The following is an 18,147-nucleotide window of genomic DNA, read 5'->3' as shown; positions in this document are numbered from 1 at the left end:
ACTGACTTTTTTCCACATTGTGTTGTGTTACAGCCTGAATTTAAAATGTATTAAATTTAGAATTTTTTTGTCACTGGCCTAAACACAATACCCCATAATGTTAAAGTCGAAATTTTACTAATTAATTACAAATGAAAACCTGGAATTTACTGAGTCAATAAGTATTCAACCCCTTTGTTATGGCAAGCCTAAATAAGTTCAGGAGTAAACATGATCTTAGGAAGTTACATCATTAGTTGCATGGACTGTGTGCAATGATAGGGTTTCAAATTATTTTTGAAAGACTACCTCATCTCTGTACTCCACACATACAATTATCTGTAAGGTAGTCGATGCAGTGAATTTCAAACACAGATTCAACCACAAAGACCAGGAATTGTTTTCCAATGCCTTACAAAGAAGGGCACCTATTGGTAGATGGGTAAAAAAACAAACAGACATTGAATATCCCTTTGAGCATGGTGAAGTTATTAATTACACTTTGGATGGTGTATCAATACACCCAGTCACTACAAAGATACAGGCGTACTTCCTAAATCAGTTGCCGGAGAGGAAGGAAACCACTCAGGGATTTCACCATGAGGCCAATGGTGATTTTAAAACAGTTGTAGTTACTCCACAATACTAACCTAATTGACAGAGTGAAAAGAAGGAAGCCTGTACAGAATAAACATATTCCAAAACATATATCCTGTTTGAAACAAGGCACTAAAGTAAAACTGCTAAAGATGTGGCAAAGAAATTAACTTTATGTCCTGAATACAAAGTGTTACGTTTGGGGCAAATCCAATACAACACATCACTGAGAACTACTCTCCATATTTTCAAGCATAGTGGTGGCTGCATCATGTTATGCGTATGCTTGTAACCATTAAGGATAAAAAGATACAGAATGGAGCTAAGCACAGGCAAAATCCTAGAGGAAAACCTGGTTCAGTCTGCTTTCCACCAGACACTGGGAATTCACCTTTCAGCAGGAAAATAACCTTAAACACAAGGCCAAATCTACACTGGAGTTGCGTACCAAGAAGACGGTGAATGTTCCTGAGTGGCCAAGTTACATTTTTGACTTAAATCTACTTGAAAATCTAGAGAGACCTGAAAATGTTTTTTTAGCAATGATCAACATACAATTTGACAGAGCTTGAAGAATTTTGAAAATAATAATTGGTAAATATTGCACAATCCAGGTGTGGGAAACTCATAGAGACTTGCCTAGAAAGACTCATAGTTGTAATCGCTGCCAAAGGTGCTTCTACAAAGTATTGACTCAGGTGTGTTTTCATTATTGGGTATTGTGTGTAGATGGGTAAAAAAACGGTAGGTGGGCGGCAGTACATCCTGTATAAACACAAACTCACTTCCTTGACAACCGCTCTGCACTGCTCAGCAAAGCGCAAGACGTATGAATGCCCTGACTTCTGCTGAGGCCGTATCACCGTAAATGCTGCATGGCCAATGCAGGAGTCTGATTGACCATGCGCCCAGATGCACAATGCACTTCTCTCTCCAGAATGCGCTCATTCACAATTCGTGCACATTCATTGTTCATAACTTAATTGTGTGAATTGTTTGCGTTTGATTGTTATTGTATATCAATTCCCCATTACATATATCATCAATAGTACATTTACTGTTAATTCCTATAATTTATTATCTACAATGTTTGTTATTTTGGTTACGGTCATTTATTTTTATGCATTCAATATTATTATTCCAGTCGTCCTGTTCTCATTGTCGGTGTGTACACATTGTTTGCAGAGTGCACAAGCTATGCTACACTTGTGAGAAACAAGTTTGGCATTATTTGATTTCATTTACGAGTTTTGACAATTGAATCTTTTGTTTGGAGCGCTCCTGTCAATGTTGAGTAAGGACGCGCACGCATAGAAATATTCCTATAGGCTACCTGGGCTACGAGCAAATGTAGGGATAAAAATGTGCCCATTGGGGATCTAGTAGTACTTCTGATTGGCTTAACGCACCACCACCACCTGTGAAGCTTCTCAAAGTAATGTTTTATTCTCCTCAAACAGCAAGCAAACAAAGTCTGTTTTCACATCCATTGAGAATTACAATAGTTCCTCAATGTATTTGATAACCACTTCAGAGTGAAAGGGTAACATGTCATGCTCTGAAACGTCATAAAACAGGCTACTTATCAGTGCTTGACTTGAACTGAAATAGGTTCCGGTACTCATTTTGGGTGCTGGTACTGTTTATATTTAGGTGCAGGAGCTCCACAATACTTCTGAGCTAATATTCTATAAGGGGAACAGGAGCTCGAGCAGTAGATCATTTGAGGTGCCGGTACTCAGCTCCGGTGAGCTCCTGCCCAAGTCAACCACTGCTTGTTATCCCAAGCGCAATAGCCTACAGCTGTGAATATCCCGACGCGGGAAACTCTGAGGGCCCAGAATATTTTATACAATGTTGCAAATTCGCTAGCGCAAGCTTCAGGCCGGACCCATTTAGTTAATAGTTGACACAATGTTTCAAGTTCCTTGCAGACTGGCCACGTGTAGCCAATGTGATTCATAGGATATTTATTTTTATCAGGATATTTTCTACCTGCAGGCTGCAATGTTTTTATTTGTTGGCTTTATTTAGGCTATTTTTACATAGTTGGCAATAGCAATATAAGTTCCTTTTTAGGTTTGCATTATTTTCATTGAGATTTGGATAGAATTTTGATTAACCACATGACAAGGATTTTGAGATATGAAGACTTTATTATAAACAATGTTTTAAAATGAAAATTTGCATATGAAAACCATAACTGGCACACAGATCGGTAGAAATAGTAAGATAAATTGGAATTCCACATGAGAAAGGTTGCTGACTCCTACTGTAGCCTATTACTGGCAACTTCAGGAGAGTAATGGCAGAATCTGGGAAAGCCAGCAGGAATGGGAGGAGAAAAGTTGGGTCAGGTTAAGTTTTTTTTCTTCTTCTTCTGTTTATCTAGATCTCTGGCGCCCTCTTCAGGCATCAAACCGTAAGCTTAAAGCGTCAGACAAACTGGAAATAGTTGATTTTATTAAAGCACATAGGGTGTGTGTATATATATATATATATATATATATATATTTTTTTTTTTTTTTTCACCTTTATTTAACCAGATAGGCAAGTTGAGAACAAGTTCTCATTTACAATTGCGGCCTGGCCAAGATAAAGCAAAGCAGTTCGACACATACAACAACACAGTGTTACACATGGAGTAAAACAAACATACAGTCAATAATACAGTAGAAAAATAAGTCTATATACAATGTGAGCAAATTAGGTGAGATAAGGGAGGTAAAGGCAAAAAAAGGCGATGGTGACGAAGTAAATACAATATAGCAAGTAAAACACTGGAATGGTAGATTTGCAGTGGAAGAATGTGCAAAGTAGAAATAGAAATAATGGGGTGCAAAGGAGCAAAATAAATAAATAAATACAGTAGGGGAAGAGGTAATTGTTTGGGCTAAATTATAGATGGGCTATGTACAGGTGCAGTAATCTGTGAGCTGCTCTGACAGATAGTGCTTAAAGCTAGTGAGGGAGATAAGTGTTTCCAGTTTAAGAGATTTTTGTAGTTCGTTCCAGTCATTGGCAGCAGAGAACTGGAAGGAGAGGCGGCCAAAGGAGGAATTGGCTTTGGGGGTGACCAGAGAGATATACCTGCTGGAGCGCGTGCTACAGGTGGGTGCTGCTATGGTGACCAGCGAGCTGAGATAAGGGGGGACTTTACCTAGCAGGATCTTGTAAATGACCTGGAGCCAGTGGGTTTGGCGACGAGTATGAAGCGAGGGCCAGCCAACGAGAGCATACAGGTCGCAGTGGTGGGTAGTATATGGGGCTTTGGTGACAAAATGGATGGCACTGTGATAGACTGCATCCAATTTATTGAGTAGGGTATTGGAGGCTATTTTGTAAATGACATCGCCGAAGTCGAGGATCGGTGGATGGTCAGTTTTATGACGGTATGTTTGGCAGCATGAGTGAAGGATGCTTTGTTGCGAAATAGGAAGCCAATTCTAGATTTAACTTTGTATTGGAGATGCTTAATGTGAGTCTGGAAGGAGAGTTTACAGTCTAACCAGACACCTAGGTATTTGTAATTGTCCACATATTCTAAGTCAGAACCGTCCAGAGTAGTGATGCTGGACGGGTGGGCAGGTGTGGGCAGCGATCGGTTGAAGAGCATGCATTTAGTTTTACTTGTATTTAAGAGCAATTGGAGGCCACGGAAGGAGAGTTGTAAAGCATTGAAGCTCGTCTGGAGGGTTGTTAACACAGTGTCCAAAGAAGGGCCAGAAGTATACAGAATGGTGTCGTCTGCGTGGAGGTGGATCAGAGACTCACCAGCAGCAAGAGCGACATCATTGATGTATACAGAGAAGAGAGTCGGCCCAAGAATTGAACCCTGTGGCAGCCCCATAGAGACTGCCAGAGGTCCAGACAACAGGCCCTCCGATTTGACACACTGAACTCTATCAGAGAAGTAGTTGGTGAACCAGGCGAGGCAGTAACTAGAGAAACCAAGGCTATATGGAGAAATTCACGTTAAAAAACAGCCGACTTTCGGTCGACCAAGATTTTTTTTCAGGGACAGACCTTGAGCTCATGAATGAATGTGTAGATATAAAAACAACTAATGTTCTTTGTTTGTTTGTTTGTTTACAGAACCCTTTATATTTTATTTGTCATACAATTCTAGTGTTCAATTATACTCTCCCATGTAAATTAATTAAATAAACTTGAATTTGGCATGTTTAAGGCTGGCCTCAGTTATAGATTGTGTTGTCCAGCTTTCCAGGCTTACAGCACTGAGGCTGAAGAAGACTAGAGTGGGTAACAGTGGCCACTACAGGTCCTCTAGTCTCTGTGTAAAGCAGGATTATATGCAATACACTGGGGCCAGAGAAGGCAGAAGCAGAAAAACTGTGTAGGTTTCCCCTCAGACCCCCTAGCCATGCTCTCCTCTCCTCTCCTCTCCTCTCCTCTCCTCTCCTCTCCTCTCCTCTCCTCTCCTCTCCTCTCCTCTCCTCTCCTCTCCTCTCCTCTCCTCTCCTCTCCTCACACATGGAAGCCATTAGCTCATTATGCCGCTGACCACTGAGGATTGGGGGCCATTTTATTCTCTCTGCGTTTATCGGGATGTCATCGGGCACGTCACATGAGATTTATCCATGAAACCACACGAGCTCCGCCGAGACGCTGAGCATAGTAATAATGACATAATATTGGACTGGGGGAGAGTTTGGGGGATGATGTCGATTTTCCTCCTCTAACGCTAGAAGTCCCCCATGTAGGCCCTTTTGTCTCAACTTTGACCTGCACTCAATCAGTTTACCTCAGCAGACCAAATGAGCGACTCAAATCACCAACAAAATAAACTGGCATTCGGGCTGGTTCCAGGTACTAGTTAGTCATGTTTTAGATAGTCTGTAATGGGTAGTGTACCACGTCCAAAGGGCCCCTTAGTACAGTATGCATCGTTTGGATGGATACTTGTTTTATGTACCTGCCAGGCTGAGTGATATTCCAGATAGCATTTGGGCTGAGAGCCTCTACTAGTTTTTCTTCCAGCACTCATATATTCCCTACCTTTTTTGGCCTCAGTCGTCGCCATGGCGATTTTGTCCTAGAAGAATTGCAGACTGCAGAAGTGTAAAGTTAGAGGTAGGCTACTAGAGCAGAGTGTCAGAAGGTTTTTCCAGAAATCTCCCACTTGCTATTTTATCCACTCCAATCCCTCTCCTCGCCACCATTTTCTCAAACTTAAGACTGCCAGTAGTGTAAGGGCTGTCGCTCTCCTCATCCTCGGACGAGGAGAGGAGAGAAGGATCATCAGACCAAAATGCAGCATTCGGGAAATAAGCCATCTTTTATTTAAACACGACGATGGCAACACGAAAAACAAAACACTTTCAAAATTACAAAACAAGAAAACGACGTTGACGAAACCTGAACATGAACTTACATAAACTAACGTAAAACTCACGGACAGGAACAGACTACATCGAAACGAAACGAACAACCGAACAGTCCCGTATGGTGCAAGACATAACACAGATACGGAAGACAATCACCCACAAACAAACAGTGAGAACACCCTACCTAAATATGACTCTTAATTAGAGGAAAACGCAAACCACCTGCCTCTAATTAAGAGCCATACCAGGCAACCCAAAACCAACATAGAAACAGAAAACATAGACTGCCCACCCAAAACACACGCCCTGACCATAAACACATACAAAAACAACATAAAACAGGTCAGGACCGTTACAGAACCCCCCCTCAAGGTGCGAACGCCGGGCGCACCAGCACAAAGTCCAGGGGAGGGTCTGGGTGGGCAGTTGACCACGGTGGTGGCTCCGGCTCTGGACGCTGTCCCCACACCACCATAGTCACTCCCCGCTTCTGTCTTCCCCTCCCAATGACCACCCTAAAACTAACATCCCCTAAATGAATGGCCAGCACCGGGACAAGGGGCAGCACCGGGACAAGGGGCAGCACCGGGACAAGGGGCAGCACCGGGACAAGGGGCAGCACCGGGACAAGGGGCAGCACCAGGATAAGGGGCAGCACCAGGATAAAGACCAGCACCGGGATAAGGGGCAGCACCGGGATAAGGGGCAGCACCGGGACAAGGGGCAGCACCGGGACAAGGGGCAGCACCGGGACAAGGGGCAGCACCGGGACAAGGGGCAGCACCGGGACAAGGGGCAGGTCCCGGCTGATATACTCAGGCAGATCCTGACTGAACGGCTCTCGACGCTCATGGCAGGCTGACGACTCTCGACGCTCATGGCAGGCTGACGACTCTCGACGCTCATGGCAGGCTTACGGCTCTCGACGCTCATGGCAGGCTGACGGCTCTCGACGCTCATGGCAGGCTGACGGCTCTCGACGCTCATGGCAGGCTGACGGCTCTCGACGCTCATGGCGGGCTGACGGCTCTCGACGCTCATGGCGGGCTGACGGCTCTCGACGCTCATGGCGGGCTGACGGCTCTCGACGCTCATGGCTCTCTGACGGCTCTGGCTGCTCATGGCTCGCTGGCGGCTCTGGCAGATCCTGTCTGGTTGGCGGCTCTGGCAGATCCTGTCTGGTTGGCGGCTCTGGCAGATCCTGTCTGGTTGGCGGCTCTGGCAGATCCTGTCTGGCGGGCGGCTCTAGCGGCTCCTGTTTGGCGGACGGCTCTAGCGGCTCCTGTCTGGCGGACGGCTCTGTAGGCTCATGGCAGACGGGCGGCTTTGCAGGCTCATGGCAGACGGGCGGCTTTGCAGGCTCATGGCAGACGGCTGGCTCAGACGGCGCTGGGGAGACGGATGGCTCAGATGGCGCTGGGGAGACGGATGGCTCTGGCCGGATACGGCGCACTGTAGACCTGGTGCGTGGTGCCGGAACTGGAGGCACCGGGCTAAGGATAAGCACCTTCCTACTAGTGCGGGGAGCAGGGACAGGGCACACTATACTCTCAAAGCCCACTCTATAACTGATGCGAGGTACCGGCACTGGTGACACCGGGCTGAGGACAAGCACATCAGGATTAGTAGGGGGAGAAGATACAGTGTGTACAGGGCTCTGGAGACGCACAGGAGGCTTAGTGCGTGGTGCCGGAACTGGAGGCACCGGGCTAGATACACGCACTACAGGGAGAGTGCGTGGAGGAGGAACAGGGCTCAGGAGACGCACTGGTAGCCTAGTGCGTAGTGTAGGCACTGTAGGTACTAGGCTGGGGCGGGGAGGTGGCGCCGGAAATACCGGACCGTGGAGGCGTACTGGCACTCTTGAGCATTGAGCCTGCCCAACCTTACCTGGTTGAATGCCCCCGGTCGCCCGACCAGTGCGGGGAGGTGGAATAACCCGCACCGGCCTATGTAGGCGAACCGGGGAAACCATGCGTAAGGCAGGTGCCATGTATGCCGGCCCGAGGAGACGCACTGGAGACCAGACGCGTTGAGCCGGCCTCATGACACCTGGCTCAATACCCAATCTAGCCCTGCCAGTGCGGGGAGGTGGAATAACCCGCACTGGGCTATGCACTCGTACAGGAGACACCGTGCGCTCTACTGCGTAACACGGCGCCTGCCCGTACTCCCGCTCTCCACGGTAAGCCTGGGAAGTGGGCGCAGGTCTCCTACCTGCCCTTGGCCCACTACCTCTTAGCCCCCCCCCAAGAAATTTTTGGGTGTTACTTACGGGCTTTTTGGGCTTCCGTGCCAGACGCGTTCCCTCATAACTCCGGTTCCTCTCTCCGGTAGCCTCTACTCTCCTCAGTGCCTCCAGCTCAGCTTTGGGACGGCGATATTCTCCCGGCTGTGCCCATGGACCTCTCCCGTGCAATATTTCCTCCCAAGTCCAGGAGTCCTTGTTGCCCTGTTCCTTACTCCGTTGAGTTTTCCCTTGCCGCTTGGTCCTAGCGTGGTGGGTGATTCTGTAAAGGCTGTCGCTCTCCTCATCCTCGGACGAGGAGAGGAGAGAAGGATCATCAGACCAAAATGCAGCATTCGGGAAATAAGCCATCTTTTATTTAAACACGACGATGGCAACACGAAAAACAAAACACTTTCAAAATTACAAAACAAGAAAACGACGTTGACGAAACCTGAACATGAACTTACATAAACTAACGTAAAACTCACGGACAGGAACAGACTACATCGAAACGAAACGAACAACCGAACAGTCCCGTATGGTGCAAGACATAACACAGATACGGAAGACAATCACCCACAAACAAACAGTGAGAACACCCTACCTAAATATGACTCTTAATTAGAGGAAAACGCAAACCACCTGCCTCTAATTAAGAGCCATACCAGGCAACCCAAAACCAACATAGAAACAGAAAACATAGACTGCCCACCCAAAACACACGCCCTGACCATAAACACATACAAAAACAACATAAAACAGGTCAGGACCGTTACAAGTAGGAGGAAATTGTTAAGCTTTTAGTTGTGTGTTAGATTTAGTACTTTTAGTCAGTGAATGTATCTGAAAATGTTATATCTTGATTACATGATTGTAACCATTTCTAGGTCTTGTAATTTGTTGGATGGTGATATTGTTACATTTACGTCATTAATTGTAACAACAACAAAAAATTCAAAGTGAAGGTTATTGTGGAAATGCATGTAGTCATAGAACAAGTGAATACCCTCTCACACTGTCAAGGCAAAGAAAATGAATATGGATCTACAGTATGCTCTTACTTGGAGTTTGGAGAATACAATTAAAGTAGTTTGTTGCTTGCTGTTAACAGTTGGGCATCTTTGTAAAGCCTTTATAGCTCAAATGGTTGTGTTTTACTATGCCATCCTACAGTGTGTCTTGGTTCACCCACACATCACAGATACTGTATGTCCCCTGCCCTCTGCAGTCTGCACCTTCTTCTTCAAGCCTTTTGACTTGTCAACACAGTACAGTTCCACTGCCTCTGCTCCGTCGTCACAGGAGTTGGGTTACTCACAGCAGGGCCATAAACATGCACTGGCATAGGGCCATCTTGCCCTACTGTAATTACAAACATTAGAAACAATATATAAAAGACCCTGGCTGCCTCTGCAAGGCTACATACTCCAACTGCAATTAATGTCCTTGTACAGAATTATCACCCTTCAGCAGCACGGCTAAGTGGAGGCTGGTAATTGGTGGTACTCTCCTCCAGTCCAATAGGAACAGCCCTTTACTTCTCTCCATGCTACCACCTCTCCTTCTCTCTGTACTTTGTTGAGAGTTGGCTAATGATGATAACTAACTACCCCCGTCCTCCGTCCTTTTCACCTCCACACACTCGCCATCACATGGGAGATCTGTAGGCACACACACACACACTCACACACACGCACACGCACACGCACACGCACACGCCCACGCCCACACACACACACACACACACACACACACACACACACATGGGCCCCCCGTCCATTAAGACAAGTCAACAGTTTTTCCATAACATTCCATAAACTCCCTTTAATATAGGTCAACTTGCGCTACAGAGAGAGATAGCAAATCCTCCTCATTCAAAGTTTAGCTGTTCCACAAGGTCTTAGACCAAGGGCTGAACAATATCTTTTCATGCATCCTTGACTTGACAAAATTCAAATGACATGTTTTTGTATTCTTGACAAAGTTCAGCATTTTTGCCTGTCACGCACATCCGTGTACTTTTACGGGAAAAGATGTAGCACGATAATACAAACTGTACATACGTTTAAATTCTTCTTTCGCTATGCAAAAAAAAGAGGCCCGTGATTTTGTCAGGTAATTTACCTTCATGGTTAGAACTGTCTCCATTACGGCGGCAAGCCTGGAAACTTTTGTATACCGTGTGGGTCCGAGTCACACTTGCAACAAAACAAAATGTAAAAAATTCCTACTGCTAGTCTTTGAGTCAAATAACGAATATGTGATGAAGTACATGATAATAACAAAGTATATAAAACATAGTACATTTAAATGTACACGTCTATGTAATATGTAATATTATTAGCAGTGTGTCCAGGTAAAGAAAGAAGCACTTCGTCATTATTGAATCCTCATTTAAACAAAGTTGGCTGCCCTTCCCTTCTTAACACACTACCACAATAAGTGTAACTTCTACATTTCAAAGAAAAAATAGATATAATCTGTGATTCCAACCCTTGCAGCCACCTTACACTCTGAGCTATTTCACCAGTCCTTATAAGGCATTTGATGGCAAAATGTTGTTGTGTTGTTAGTGTTGGTGTTGTGGTTGCTAGGATTTTTGTTGGTGCTCATGCCGATGAATGTTTTGGTGTGTGTGTTCAGTGTTCAGCGGAGGGAGCAGAGAGATTGTGGTGTGGTACATCCTGCACTAATGAGTTTCCTTGCCCAAGTCAGACCATGGGGAGAATATGGGGCGAGCTCATTAGTCAGCAGACTACAGAGACGGGAGGCCCTGGAACCAGACTGATCTCGATCTATCTCTCTCTTCTTCCTCACTCTCGCTGTTTCTCTCCCTCTTGCTCCCGCTCTTTCCCTCCCTCGCTCTCTCTCTCTCTCTCTCTCCCTCCCTCCCTCTCTCTCTCCCTCTCTCTCTCTCCCTCTCTCTCTCTCTCTAGGCTGCATGACTGACTCAGACCTTGGCCGATGGCGCGGGACTTTTGGCCAATCAGAGAACCCCATGGTCAGACAGACGGACAGCCCTAGCAGTAAGTAACTTATTGTAAGCTATTTTATTATACAATTTGTAATATATCATATCGTATAGATTTGGATTTGTTTAGTATTTATGACTGCCTCATCTTAATTTGAAATAGCAATTAGCAAGTGCAGGTGGCTAAAACACACAAACACACACACACACCACACCGTACCTAATCTTCAGAATCCATTGGGGCATAAAAAGTTCTGTGTCTAGCCAATCAGTGCTATCTCTCTCCTGTGCCTGAAACCGTTACAAAATGGTGTCCGCTCTCTGCCTTCAGCTCCCTCCAGCCCCCTGCAGCTCTCCCATCCATTTTGTGTGTCTCTGCCAAAGTAGTCAGGTAGGAGGAAGAGAGGAGAGAAAGAGAGAGAGAGAGAGAGAGAGAGAGAGAGAGAGAGAGAGAAGTTGTCCAGAGAGAGAGTAAAAGTGAAGGGATGGGGTAGGCTAGATGGGGCATAGAGAAGAGGGCAATAGTCCAGAGGATATTGGGTGGAGAGAGATATGTTAATGTACAGTGACAGGTAGGAATACAGAATCTGCTCTTTTCTTATTTGGAGGTTTAATTGTTGCCGACTGACTGACTGACTGCATACAAAAACAGCCTTGAAGACAGCGCCGCTGGACCCTTCCCAGCTCCTCTTCTCAAAGAGCTGACCTTGGGCGGACGCCATAAACTGTTATTTTCCATTGGCCCAAAATGTGATGCTGGCAAGGCCTGCAGCTGCACCCCCCCACCTCACCCCACCCCAGCCCCCTCCGTGCCCCGCCCTGGCTCGACTCCCCCAGCAAGTCTGTGCCTGGCCTGACCCGTAACACAACCTGCCTGGCCTGCTTACGGTGCAGAAGAGCCGGGGCCGCCCGAGCTCTATCCAATGCCCCTACCGTTTCCCCAGGCCTAACTCCAACCTCAGCCCCAGTTCCAGCCCCATGCCCCATCCTCAGCCAAGCCTCCAGCCCCAGCTCCAACCCTGACCCCAACCTCAGACCCACGCTAAGCCCCAAGCCTCCAATCCTTAGCCAGTACTGCCCGCGGCTCTGGAATTCTGCACATGCCAGGCATTCGATTAGACAGACATAATAGACATAATAGTGTATAGATCCCATGCTGCCTGGCCATACTACCACGGCTATATGGATAAGGGACAAGGCTTCAAAGACCCATGGTCTTTAGCTATGCTAAACTAACTGTGCATCATTCCTTTATTAGCAATGTTAGCAAACTCAGATATTGCCCCCTTTTTAGCAATGTGGGAATCTATAGCCTACAGGCTACCAGTAGACCCACATAGACTCAACAGAAGGCTGTTGAACACTGTTCAGACAGTCAACACCTCCATAGCTCAGTTCTTTCGTCCTCTCTCTCTCTCTCTCTCTCTTTAATATCCTTCCTCTAATCTGCCCATGTGCTCCAGTATGGCACAGAACAGCCTACATATTGTATTTGTGGTAATGAATTATAGATGATATTGCATAACCGTTCCCGTTATAACCTTATCTGTGAATCATCTACCCAGAGACATGCAGCATGGATACATTGCTTGCAGTCTAGACCAGACCTTGTGGAAATGATACTGTGAAGTTGCCTGGCCTCTGGTGGGCCTGCGTTTGTTTATGGTTACACACAAAGCAGATGGCCGCGCAACATGGTCGCATATCTCACACTAACACTCGCTGACACTGCCACAAGCACACACACTCACCCACGCACACACTCACACTCTCGCACACTCACGCGCCTGAGGAACAATCGAGGTGGACTCGTGAGCTATTTATTTGATCTCTGATCTCTCTTTCTATTCTCCCGTTATCAATGGGTTTTATGATTGTCCCATATGACTCATGAGGATACTTAACCTGAGTAGCTAGCTAGCATTGACAACAGTGGTTTACATGGCAGACCTGATCCTGTCAAGGGCTCAAATGGTAAAGTACAGCAGCTAACTGTAGCTAACTGTATGTAAGTTAACTGTATGTCGGCTATAGTTAACATTAGCTATTTGTAGCTAACAGTACAATAGATAACTGTACAGTAGTAGCTAGCTGTATCATAGCTAAATGTACAGTAGCTAACCATCCTAGCTGCTAACCTGTTCATCAAAGTTACTGTATATACTGTAGCCCCCTGTCCTCCCACTCTCTCAGCCAGTTCAGAGCCAGGGAGAGAGAGGAGAGGAGAGGTATGTGTCCCACCCTCTATTAATAGATCTACGACAGATGGAGCTCTGTGAAGGCAGGGCATTCCGCGGCAGGCGCTAGTCTCGTCAGATGGCCAGGGGCTGGGGCACCGTCAGATCGAGGGGTGCAGGGGGGACAGCCAGAGTGGAGGGATGGACGTGTCAGAACTGTTGACTTGTCTTAATGGAGGGGGGCCCTCTGGGTCACCAGGAAGATGCATGGCTCCATCAGCGCTTCTGTTAGCATGGTGGCTAGTGGGTATTAGTGGGACTATGGCCATTACTGAGACGAAGGACAAAGGGGCGATAAGACTTGAGGAGTGAGTAGAACAGGAGCCATAAAGCAGGTGGGCAGAAGAGTATTTGGGGTCATATTGCTGATCACACAGTCCCTGTACAATAGTTAGCCTGGAGGCTACAGTTATGGCTGGGCTTTCTGGATTATTTTTGAGAGAGGACAAAATGCCATGTTTCTCTGTGCTGTAGAATTGGGAAAATCACATTTCTATCACGTTTGTGTTTGTGTGTATATGTGTGTGTGTGTGTGTGTGTGTGTGTGTGTGTGTGTGTGTGTGTGTGTGTGTGTGTGTGTGTGTGTGTCTGTCTGTCTGTCTGTCTGTCTGTCTGTCTGTCTGTCTGTCTGTCTGTCTGTCTGTCTGTCTGTCTGAGGCCATTTTTCTTCTCTAAAGATGAGGTTGGTGCTAGGTCAGCTAATGTTGGTTAATTCTGCTTCCATACAGGCCATGTTAACGAGGATTTGCTATGTGCTAGATTATCACAAGATATTTTCTAATCATACAGTCAACATGCACAGCTGAATATCACTCCATAGACAGACACACATGCACAGCATACACACCAGGACACCTCTCAAGGCCATATCAGCACCAGAGGTTATAGGGAGGTCAGCTTGTCTGACTTTGACCAGAACCCCCCCCCCCCACCCCCCCCAGCCCATGTGTAACTGGACCTGGTCTGCCAACCTGCTCCCTGCTCTATGCGTCTCCCTCTCTAAACCTGGTATGAATAGATGTCCATGCCTACTCCCTCCGTTAACCCAGGGGGCTAAGAAGCCATGCTTCCCTTTTTAAACGCTCTGACGTGTCTGTCTGGATACCTCCTGTCTGCACCTGGCTACCTCTCTGGGCTACACACACACACACTGATAGAGACACAGACACATATACAGATACTCAAACACACACACACACCGGTCTATAGAAGCTCTGACAGGGGGAATGCAGAGAGGGGTGTACGTTTGAGGAGAGGGTGTGTGCGTGTGTGTGTGTGTGTGTGTGTGTGTGTGTGTGTGTGTGTGTGTGTGTGTGTGTGTGTGTGTGTGTGTGTGTGTGTGTGCGTGTGTGTGCATGTGTGCAGGCATGTAGGGAGGTACTGTGCACAGTATGGAGGGCAGGAAGGTCTGTAAGCCTCTGTCTGTAGACAGCCACTGCTTATAACTAACTATAAGTTAAGTATAACTATATGTGTGTGTGCATGTGTGTAGGGAGGTACTGTGTACAGTATGGAGGGCAGGAAGGTCTGAGCCTCTGTCTGTAGACAGCCACTGCTTAGGTTAAGTATAACTATAAGAACTCTAAGATGTGTCAAATAAATGATATGCAGCTCAGGCCTCCAGCTATGCATTTGGTTTGCTAACTTACTAAGTGGTTAGATGTCAAGATCAAGCTTCTTGGTTACAGCAGAGACATTCAATCCCCTCCTGGATCAAGATCCCTGTTTCCTTCATAGTTTTGTGCAGTTTTTAAAAAATGAAATAGCGCCCCCTGTTTGCACATTAGGTAATACCTAATATGGTACAGAAACGGTATGATGGTATGAAAATCTGAACCCTAGTGCGGGCGTGCGTGTGTGTGGGTATGTGTGTGTTTGCGTCTCACTGGATGTTGTCAGCTGGTCCATGTTCAAAGGAATTCCTTTACCAGCATAGTGTCAACTATGGATCATAATTCTACAGCCATCTGCCATATTAGAAGATAATGTTGAATCAGCAAGCTAAGGTCAAGTGTTTTCACCTTGTGAACCAAGACCGCTCCTTTCCAGTAAACATGTATTATAGTGTGTGTGTCCATGTGTCTGTGTGTCCATGTGCGTCCATGTGTGTGTTTGTACCTAGAAGCCAAGCCTCCAGTGATCCACTTACCAGAACAGTAAGCAAAGCTATATTTAATAATGCAGGCAACAGAATCCTCCTTACTACTGAGCCGACACAATGGGCCTCTCAAGACTCTCTGTACTCTCCTCTCCTGCTCCTAGGGGATAAAGCAGCAGAGGAGCACTATCCAATGTGATTGAATGACTTGACAGCAGGCACTGTGAAGTGAATGAGAGAATGTATGTGCGTACTTGGATGCATACTTCTGCATCAACACACCAATTGCATTTTCTTTTCATTTCACCAGGCAGTTGATTGAGGGAAAAACTAATTTACAACAATTACCTTGTTCTTACATTTGGTTGCAAGAAGCCAAATATCAAGTTTAAGTTTTCCCCTTTCTACAAGTAATAGATTTTTCCTCTTGGGTCCTTTTAGATGCTGCTACCTGACAAGCTGCTTAGAGCCTGATGGAGAGAGGAGGAGGAGGTGATAGGCCAGTGTTTTCCTCTCTCTCTCTCTCTCTCTCTCTCTCTCTCTCTCTCTCTCTCTCTCTCTCTCTCTCTCTCTCTCTCTCTCTCTCTCTCTCTCTCTCTCTCTCTCTCTCTCTCTCTCTCTCGCTCTCTCTCTCTCTGCATGTTAAGGAGCAGGTGAGAAACATTAACAGCAGCAGCTGCACTTTTCTGCTGCTGCGCTGCTCTGCACACATGTGGTTCAGGATATTCACCACACTGTCTATCTGTCTGTCCACCAGTGTTAACACACTCCTCTCTGGGATATGCCTAGTGTATACCAGGAAGACATTTAGGACAGGACTAGCACATTAAGTCTAGTCCTGTACTCAATAGCTCTTTCAATGGAGGTTCTCTATAAGGATGTTTTTTAGTCCTGGATTACACTTATTCTTTGTCTGGAAAGCTGTCCAATTGAGTAACAGAGTTACACTTCAGACAATCCCAGTATCTCTGTGTCAGACTGCTTGGAGGTGAATGATTCTGGGATTGTGTGTTCATGCTTCAATCCTAACCATTGTTCTGTGTCTTCTGAGGTGTGTTGCAGCTGTCTTTCTCTGGTACAGGACTACACACGCCCCCTTGGTGACCGACTGTCTTTGCCCCAAACTACTTTCAGTAACCATCTCTGTCGGTCTCTCCATTTGTACTTACATCTGTCCTGTCAAAAAAAAAACTAGAAATGACATCTGATCTCCTTTAAAAAAAATAAAAAACAAGTTGTCTTCCTGACCTGGTTGACTGGGACCAAGGTACTGGAGTGCCAGTGTAGACCGCCGGGTCTATGATGGTCCTTTGGGGTGAGGTAGTAGGTTGTATAGTTTTAGGGTCATACCCTTCCTGTCAGATAACTATACAACTTACTGTCTTTCCTGAAGTGGCTGTAATATCATCCATCATCTCTGCAGCGCACTTACAACCTAGACCTCGATGGGAATATGTACTATGAACCAATTAAAGTTGATAACATGTTTGTAATGTCATTTATATGGTATCTATGCATCATTTGGTTCTGTTTTGGTATGGCTCTTTGTTCATTTCAATACTTTTGTTTGTATGATGTAGTTATTATTTTGCCATGAAAGTGATCTTGCCTCTCTGATGTTCGCACGGGGTGAGGTAGTAGGTTGTGTGGTTTCAGGGTAGTGATTTTGCCCCATCAGGAGATAACTATACAACTTACTGCCTTCCCTGAAGGGCAGCAATACTACACCAGACAACTGCAGAGGGCGCTGTTGGCACCACATGATAATCTAGCATTGGAACGAGGTCATCTAGCTTTTGATCAGCTACAGAGGTGACTGCAGCGTTTCAGGTAAAGTCTACTGACAATCTAGTATTACGATGTAGCTACCATGTTTTTTGATCACTTTGAAATTGTTTTTATTCAAATAAGTAATAAAAATTATTATTTTATAAATGTCAACTGTCTGTACTTCGTCTTTCACTTAGCTGTGTTTGGATTTAAGAATCATATGAAACTCTTCAGCAGAGGATAGACAGTACTCTAGCTCCCTAGTCCTAGCCAACACCGCAGAGAGATAGAGAGGAGATGGAGTGTGTTTGCCAGTCAGTATCGGGCCAATATGGGTTTCAGACGTGCCTTACTGTCTAGGACTGCAGTCTGTCTGCTGTATCTCATAGCAAGGACAGATAGATTTATTGCCCTGGCTGGTTCAGGTTCACACTGGGACCTTCACATTATTGCCTGGCCGGACCATGAGCAGCTCACAGGCAGATAGCTGTAGCTCTTTCCTTGGTCTCATGGGTGGAATGTTATTCATCTATTTCATTATTAATAAAGATTATACATTTTTTAAACATCTAAAATCTGGTGTTTCTATGTCAAACAGTTTTGTTCCATTTCAGTCTTGCGTGATATATATATATAGGGATGCGAAATTAAAATGAAATAAATATCAAGTCTATGTCTGACATGGTATAGGTGTCTTCTTCTATTAAGCTCATAACAATGTGTGTCTGGTGTTTCAAAGTAGATTTGTTTAAGACTACTAAGAGTCACTGTGACCCTGATTTAGCCCAGTGCAGTAAAACGTTTTGAACTGGGTGACCGCTTCAGCAAAGCTCATCACAGCTCCTTGATACACTATCTGGAAAAAAGCATAAGAGTTAAGTATAATTTACCTCAACAAACAGGACAATGCAACGGCA

General features: G+C 45.7%; 1 long non-coding RNA gene across 1 annotated transcript in view; it reads left to right on the top strand.

Moving 5' to 3' along the window:
- Positions 1-17,910, top strand: part of LOC129862676 (uncharacterized) — a 35,288-nt gene extending 17,378 nt beyond the window's left edge. Inside the window, exon 3 of the long non-coding RNA XR_008760802.1 lies at positions 11,091-17,910. This is a non-coding gene — a long non-coding RNA (uncharacterized LOC129862676). The remainder of the gene's footprint in view (positions 1-11,090) is intronic.
- The last annotated feature ends 237 nt before the right edge of the window (positions 17,911-18,147 follow it).

This window comes from Salvelinus fontinalis, chromosome 9 (genome assembly GCF_029448725.1).
Source record: "Salvelinus fontinalis isolate EN_2023a chromosome 9, ASM2944872v1, whole genome shotgun sequence".
Classification (NCBI taxonomy): Eukaryota; Metazoa; Chordata; class Actinopteri; order Salmoniformes; family Salmonidae; genus Salvelinus; species Salvelinus fontinalis.
This window is presented reverse-complemented; position numbering and strand designations above follow the sequence as displayed.